This window comes from Nicotiana tomentosiformis, chromosome 7, assembly GCF_000390325.3.
Source record: "Nicotiana tomentosiformis chromosome 7, ASM39032v3, whole genome shotgun sequence".
Lineage (NCBI taxonomy): Eukaryota > Viridiplantae > Streptophyta > Magnoliopsida > Solanales > Solanaceae > Nicotiana > Nicotiana tomentosiformis.
In genome coordinates, this window is record NC_090818.1 from 31,793,356 (window position 1) to 31,802,358 (window position 9,003).

Below are 9,003 nucleotides of genomic sequence, written 5' to 3' on the forward strand. Positions count from 1 at the left end.
ATGTACCTTTGGATATTTCAGTTAATACCACATATCGAGATTAAAAAAACTCGCGTCCTGTTATAAAACAATAAAAGAAGAAGAGTATTGTAGAGAAAAGTAGGGAGAGAGAATTCTTATTGATATGGGATCAATTACAATGGAATATGACCCCTCTATTTATAGGGAAATAGTGACTTAGCCACCAAGTAAAATTCCTAAAATCTCTCTAAAATATAGACATTCACCTTAAATAAAACTCTATTTATAACACTCCCCCGTGAATGTCTATTCAACAGATAATGTGCCTCGTTAAAACCTTAACTAAAATAAAACCTAGTTGGAAAAAAAATCTACAAAAGGAAAAAGAGTATATATATTTAGAATTACGCCTTTTGGTTGCCTCGTTAAAAACCTAGCAAGAAATATCCAGTGGGACAAAATCTTGTAAGGGAAAAAGAGTACAATGCGTATTAACTCCCCCTGATGAGAGCATCAATTCACATCTGATAGAATTCGAGGGTCCACCAAACTATATAGAGAACCAGGTTCTCTATTAGTTTCCACAGATTACACGAACTAGCAAAAAGTAAATAACACTGAGAGTTTTTACGTGAAAAATTTCCAGCTCAACGGGATTAAAAATCACGACCTACCCTTGTAGGATTTAAACTTCACTACTTAGCAACTTTCAGATTACAACCTATGCAACCTAGGAATTAACCTCTTAATCCCTCACTAACTTGTAACATACTATTACAAGCCACTTTATAATAACTCTATACAAAGACTTTACAACTCGACTAACTCTAACCAAGACACAAACACAATGGTTTATGATTTACAAAGGGTTTCCTACGGAATGCTTCTAAACAAGCTAAGTAAAAATTACAATTGAAGAACTATTACAAAGTTACAACTCATCTTAGGACATACAATAACTTGATATGGGGAACTGGTCCGTAATAGTGTTGTTCTTTGTTCTTGATGTATTTGAGAATCATTTTCTTGATGATCAATCACAGTGAGTGTGCTTGAGTAAATTCTCTAAGTGTTCAAGTGATTTATTTTACCTTCCTTAATTTTAATAATGCATTTGTGACATCACTAGTATGATGTAAGCAAGGTAGGTAAAAGATATTCTCCATAAAGTTGATTGCTGCACTGTTTCTGCACTATAGCGTGTGCAGGCAGTAACTTTACAGCTGGGGCAGTTGACTTGTGCAGTTTCCTCGGGAAACGGTAACTATATGTTCCTTCTGTTGTTCCTTTGACTCTGAAGAGTTGAACCATATCCCAAGCTGGAACCTTTTGGTCTTAAGGTCTTGAGAATGTATAACATGTTCTTTATCTGGTTCTTAACAGTAAGTTTGTTAGATCATCAAAACATAACACGGATATACATTTAGCCTCATAACAGGGATATACATATATCCTATCAATTTTTCCCTTTTTGATGATGACAAACTTATAATTCAAGTTTCCCCTAAGAACCAGCATTTCCTGAATTCCCCCCTGAATCAATTTTCCATCCTGTTCCCCCTGAATTATTTTTTTCCCTTTTGGCATCATAAAAAGATTAGTAACAGGCTTATAGCAGAAAGAAGTCTAGCTTGAGTTAACTCATGCCGTTTGTATGCACACAACATGATTAAAAATAAAGCATAAAGACAAGGCATATATAGCAAAAAGGGAAAAGCTTCCATTAAATAATTTGGATTTGAAAATAGGGAGCAGAGTCAATATTACTGACAACCATCCACAATTCAGAACAACAAAACAAATACCACAAACATTAAAAAAAATTAATTATAGGAAACAAATACTTAAGACTTGACACTGAGGGGACGCTGTTTAGGGAGCACTGGAAAGAGAGAGCTTAGAGGCAGAGGCAAGGGTTTGGAGGACGAGATCCATTCGAGCATTTGCCGACATTTGCTCATTGAGCAGTTTCTCTTTCAGGTCCTCCACCTGCTTCTTGAGCTCAACATTCTCCTTGGTCAGACGGGCAACTTCTTCACTTTGAGAGATACTGGAACTAGGTGCCTCCTGAAGCTAACTCAACAGACTCTCAAGAATAGCATTCCTTGCTTTCAACTGCCTTATATCAGCAGTAGCACTGTTCTGAGCGTTGATCAGCTGGGAAATGGCAGAAGTGCTTCCAAATCCTCCATCCCTATCAATGTACTCACATTCTTCCAGAGTAGACTTGGAGAAAGCTTGATTCTTAGTGCCCACTTTAGCTTATCCCAGAGTAACCTTGAAGTACTCAAAAACCTTGGTGAGAAGGAACCCATAAGGCATCCCGTGATTACCATCTTTAAAATCTGCCACTTTCTGCATGTGCTATATCATGATCCCAAGCAGGTTGATGGTAGTGAAGTTGTCCAGTGCTTCGATGTGGAACAGGTCTGCAGGAGAAGTGATAGATCTTCTCTCAGCACGAGGGAGCAAGACTTTGTTCACCATCTCAAATAGCATTTGGTACACTGGAAGGAGGGCCTTCTTCTGTACCCGTTCCCCTTGTTGAACTACTCTGTTCTTCAGGATAGGGATTCTGAAATTTTGAGAACAACATCCTAGATCCCTGATCACTAGACAGCCCTTCAGCAGGCACACCCAGAACAAATCCCAACAAAGCAAAGTCCATTACCATATCAACTCCATTCACCAGCACGCAGATGTGATCATCCTTAACTTTGAAGAGTTCGGCATAAAAACTTTGAACTTCGTCCTCATACACCTTTGGAGAATCACTTGTGAACAAATGTGTCCACTGTTGAAACTCACAAATTTCAACCAGCTGTCTCATACCAGCCTCCTCCAAAATGTCAGGGGCAAATGTGTGGCCCCATTGCAACTTTTGATTCCTTAACTTCTCTTTCCCACCACTCTTTGGTTCACCAACTTTGGCCTTCTTTGAGGAACCAGGTTCATCATCAGTATCAGCTTTTCTCTTAGCAGACTTGCGAACATTCTTTCCTTTTTATCAGACTTCACATACTTTTCACCCAATTCTTCCATCACCCTGACAGCAGACTCTTCTACCAACTTATTACTAGATTCTTTCACCACATTTTCACTAGAAACAACATCATCAGACTTGTTCAGACTTTCAGCAGACACAGAAGATCCCCTTTTAGGCTTGGGGAGACCATGCTTCTGTGAGCACTTTCTAGTCAAGGAACCAGGTTCCTCTTCTACTTCATCATCCACATTCACAACTAGCATTGTCTTCTCGCTCACAACTTTCTCATCTTTCACTAATTTTCTTCTCCTTGACTTAGCTTGGCTGTTCTTAAGCGCAGACTCAAGAGCCTCCTTCCTTTGCAACCTTGTAGTAGGTCACTTAGGAGTAGACTCTTGAGCAACCATTGGTCTACGCCTAGTCAATATAGCAATTGGCATATCATCAGAATCCTCTTCACTTTCCCCAACTACTTATTCAAAATTAGATCTCATCTCAGGCATGACCACGGATAAATGCTCAACATCGAAATGAGGTGAGGGAGAAGGATCAATACTGACCTGGGGCTTTTGAGAGGACCCCTGAGTTGGATCCTCTGAGGAAGGATCAGGTCCCTTATTTGGGATCCCAGTAGTATTGTCCTGTGCCGACTGTTCAACATGCACAAGCTCTCTACACTCTACCACAGTCTTAGACTCTTCCCCCTGAGCCTCAGACCCATCCGCACTTCCTTCTATAACAACCCCTTCATTAGCTATATATAGCATGTTCTCCATTGCTTCTTTCTCTTGTAACTCCATTGAAATCACAGAAGAAGAAGAAGTTGTACCTGTAGGCTCAAGATTGTGAACTGAAGCATTCTCAAAACCAGTAGTTGGATCTACATTTGAGCCTTCATCCAAAGGAAGCCTAGAGATTTCCTGGTTCTCTTCTTCATCAACAGGACCTTTTTCACCCAATTTTTCTGGCGAGGCAGGAGGAGAGCTTCTAACCACAAATCTTTTAGGAGTTGTGATTTTGCGACTTCTATGAGAACCATAACTCAATTGGGTAGGAGAGGAAACAGAGTGTGGGGGTGGCTCTGCCCTAGGGTTTTGTCTAGTGGTGGTGTTGAGGGAGAAGTCTAAAATCGATGTTTGAATGGCTGAGGACTCAATAGGGGTATCACTTGGAACACTTGAGGTTTTGTGATTTTCAGCGATGGAGAGAAGTGATGAGTTGAGGAGAAGAGATGGGTAGTTTGAAGGAGAGAAAGAAGAAGGAAAATTTTAACGTTTAATGTGAGGAGTTATGACAGTGATGGATGTATTTAAGATTGATGAGGGACCGGTTAAGAAAAGGTGGCAGTTTTGGGAGTCGGGTCGATTTCTAACGGGTGAGACGTTTGGGTTCACAAGACACAAAGAAAAGAAATTGACACACTGTTGATGTGGCACTTGTTTTAACCGTTCAAAATTGTGCATGAGAGAACAGTGAAACTGCTAACCTATGTTAGGAGAACCAGGTTCCCTGACTAATCCTGCATCTATAAGCTTTGCCTTTTTTACCAGCGCGTACTGCATCGACTGCCTATTTGCTCTGTAATCATCATGCGTGTCTATCTGTAACTGTATAGAGATGAGTTAGACTTTGCTAGAAAATACTTTTTAGCTAATTTTACCTGAACATTTCTTTCATAGCCAATCATCGAGGGACCAGGTTCTCAGTTGGGCTTTATCAACCCCAGTTCCAGACGATTTCATTCAAAATTTTCTCTACTCAAGGCCTTGGTATATATGTTTGCAATCTGATCTTCTGTGCTGCATAATTTCATGCAAATGAGTCCCTTTTTAACATTGTCTTTGAGGAAGTGGTGATGCACATCAATGTGCTTGGTTCTCTTATGTTGGACTGGATTTTTGGCCATATTGAGTGCACTTCTATTGTCGCATAGGAGAGGCACACAATCTGAGAACACTCCAAAGTCTTCCAGCTGCTGCTTAATCCACAACGATTGAGCACAGCAAGAAGCAACTACTACATATTTTGTTTCTGCAGTTGAGAGTGCCACTGAGTTTTACTTCCTTGTACCCCACGAGATTAGGCAAGAACCCGGGAAATGTGCCATTCCAGACGTGATTTTCCTGTCCACCAGATATCCTGCATAATCAGCATCAGCATACCAAATAAGATCAAAGCTGTCTCCTGAGGCATAGTAGAGAACCAGGTTTTGCGTTCCGTTGAGATATCTCAATATTCTCTTGGCAGCCTTCAGATGAGATTCCTTTGGATTAGATTGAAATCTTGCATAAAGGCCTATGCTAAACACAATGTATGGTCTGCTTGCAGTGAGATACAAGAGTGACCCTATGATCCCCCTATACATGGTCTGATTTACAGGAGAACCAGGTTCATCTATGTCTAGATGAGTAGCTGTGGCAATAGGAGTGTCAATAACTTTTGATGTTTCCATGTCAAGCCTTTTTAGCAACTTTTTAATGTACTTCTGCTGACTTATCATTATTCCCTTTTGAGATTGCTTCACTTGAAGTCCCAGGAAGAAATTAATATCTCCCATCACACTCATCTCAAACTCACTCCCCATGAATTTTGCAAAGTCTTCACAAAGAGAGTCAGTTGTGGCTCCAAAAATGATATCATCAACATATACTTGAACAATGAGCAGGTTCCTCCCTTGTTTCTTTAGAAAAAGAGTGTTGTCAATTTTCCTTCTTGTTCTAGAAGAAACTTTGATAACCTTTCATACTAAGCCCGAGGAGCCTGGTTTAGCCCATACAATGTCTTGTCCAACTTGAATACATGCTCAGGTTGCACGTGACACTCAAATCCAGGAGGCTTCCTGACATAAACTTCTTCTTTCAAGTAGCCATTTAGAAATGCACTTTTGACATCCATTTGGAACAATGTCAACTCCATATGAGATGCAAAGGCAATAAGAATTCTAATAGCTTCCATTCGATCAACTGGAGCAAATGTTTCATCATAATCAATCCCTTCTTCCTGATTGTAGCCTTGAACTACAAGCCTTGCCTTGTTTCTTGTTGTATTTTCAAACTCATCAAGTTTGTTCCTGAATACCTACCTGGTCCCTATGATAGTTCGATCTGCAGGTTAAGGAACCAGGTGCCATACCTTTTTTCTTTCAAATTGATGCAGCTCCTCTTGTATGGCTGTGATCCAGTCTGTATCTTTCAATGCATTTTTGATATTTTTGGGCTCTATTTGGGAAATAAAGGCTGAAAAGGCAAGTTAGCTTCTTGCTTTTGATCTGGTTTGAACTCCTGAGTCAAGAGGGGTGATTATATTGTCAAGAGGATGTGAGCTTTTGTGCTTCCAATTTGGTACCTGAATCTCATTGGCAGAGGACCTATGTATGTCTGACTGAGGTTCTTGGGCACTTTTTACTTCAGCAAGTGGAGTACCTTGGACTCCATCAACAACTCTATTTTCAGCTTCAGTTGGTGTGATCAGGGGACCGGGTTTCTCTCCAATAGATGGAGGTGTACTCGCATCATCTTTACTGGATTCCTTTACATGATTCATCATGTCTGCCTTTTCATTTTCCATGTCAATAACTTCTCCTAGAATAGATAAAGGTTCTCCATCTTGATTAGCATGTCTGTCCTTCTCACAGGAGAGGTGAGATTCATCAAAGATCACATGTATACTTTCCTCAACACATTGAGTCCTTTTATTGTATACTTTGTAAGCTTTGCTTTGAGATGAGTATCCCATAAAGATTCCTTCATCACTTTTAGCATCGAATTTTTCAAGAGCTTCCTTTCCATTGTTGAGAACAAAGCACTGTTCACCAAGTAGCAAGCAGTGTTGACAACTTCTGCCCAGAAATTCTTTACAATCCCACTGTCAATCATCATTGTCCTTTCCATGTCTTCAAGAGTTCTATTCTTCCTTTCCACAACACCATTTTGTTGAGGTGTTCTTGGAGCTGAGAAATTGTGAGTTATACCATTTTTAGTACAGAACTCATCAAATTTGGCATTGTGAAACTCTGTCCCATGATCAGACCCGATGCAGGCTATCTTATTACCCATCTTTACTTGGATCTTTGACAAAAGCAACGAACACTTCAAAATCTTCATCCTTGGTTCTGAGAAACAAGGTCCGGGTGAATCTGGAGTAGTCATCCACTATCACAAAGATGTACTTCCTTCCTCCTCTTCATGGAACCTTCATAAGACATAGGTCCACATAGATCCATGTGAAGAAGATCAAGTGGCCTTGAGGTACTGACTTTCTTTTTGGGCTTGAATGAGGATCTGACTTGCTTGCCTTTTACACATGCATCACACACTTTGTGATCCTTGAAGCTTGACTTGGGCAGACCACGAACCAGGTCCTTACTGACCAATTTATTCAGCAACGTGAAGCTTGCATGACCAAGCCTCCTATGCCATAATTCAGCACCATCATCAACAGCACTTAGACAGCTCAGATCACCATTCTGCAGAGACTCAAAATCAGCAACATAGATATTTTTGTATCTTCTTGCCACTAGCACCACCTCACCAGTCACTAGGTTTGTGACTGTACATATTTTTGACACAAATTCCACCTTGTTTCCCTTGTCACAGATCTGGGAAATACTTAGCAAGCTATACTTCAACACATTCACATATTACACATTTTCGATTGAGTGTGAGAGAGACTTCCCAATCCTTCCAACTCCCAGAATGTATCCTTTCTTGCCATTTCCAAAGGATACACTCCCTCATTGTAGGGCCTTGAGTGAAAGGAAATCATTTGTACTTCCAGTCATATTGTAAGGTCCCGTAAAATTTTAAACCAAAAACTCAGGGTTTCGTGGTGCCAAGGTAGATTCCTGCATTATTATAGTAGAAATTCTTGTTCGGACTTTTTGGATTGAATAGTACCCTATGGACTGAGAGGAAAATGTTTTGCAGAAGAACGCATTTCTGCCGCCCATTATGCGACCGCATAATCACTCTGCGGACCGCATAATGGCCGTAGAGTGAAGCAGTAAGTTGGCCAATTTGAGGTCAGCTTTGCGGTCGATTATGCGACCGTATAACCACAATACGGACCGCATATCGATCGCATAATCCCTCTTGGGTTTTTGCGAAGGGAGTTCTGCGATGCATTATGCGACCGCAGAACAAGTATGCGGACCGCATATTGGTCGCATACCTGGGCCGAAAGTTCAGGCCCTTGAGGGCCATTTCTGCGGTCACTTTGCGGACCGCATAACCATTATGCGGACGCATATACGACTGCAGACCTGTGTCGGGGCACCTATTTTCTTAATTTAAAACCCGACCCCCATTCCGTTAAAACACCCCTTTAGTCTATTTTGAAGCTCATTTATGATATTTCTAGAGTGAGAGAGAGAGGGTTCTAGAGGGAGGGCCTAATTTTCATCAATTAATCTTCAACCATCACTCAAAGCTTGGAAATATTCAAGTAGAGCACCAAATTCTTCATCCAAAAAGGTAAGACTTCATCACCCCAGCGCTTAATTTCAAACATATCTAATGGGGTATTAGTGTGATACTTCATGGGTATGAGGGTGGTTCATCTTGCATGCATGTGATAAAGAGTGTGGGAAAAATAAAAAGTGAACTAGAACCATAAAAGTTTTCCTAATTTTGGGTTCAATTTGTATATTGCTAAAATATATTGAGGTTGCTAAGGGTTCCAGATAATTTTAGAGTCTAAAGAAGCGCAATTGAGGTATGTATAACTCTCTTCTTCCTAGAATCGAACTCATGGTATCCGAATAATGGGTGTAAGTACCAACTTGATCATACTAGAATTGTTTGCCTTAGTGTGTTGGGTTGAAAGATTCATGTTCCCTAATTGTTTTAGATAGTTACCATGTCATCATGCTATTTGAGAACGTAATTATGATTTTTCAAGATTCTTCCCTTATGTGTGGAATGCCTTATGTGATGGTACTTATCGACATGAATGATGATGTTATTTGAACGAATAAAAAGGGAAAGACTTGAATGGTAAAATGTTCCCAAGTGCCAAGAACTACTTAATAAATGAGGTTGTTTGTGCCATGTAACAAA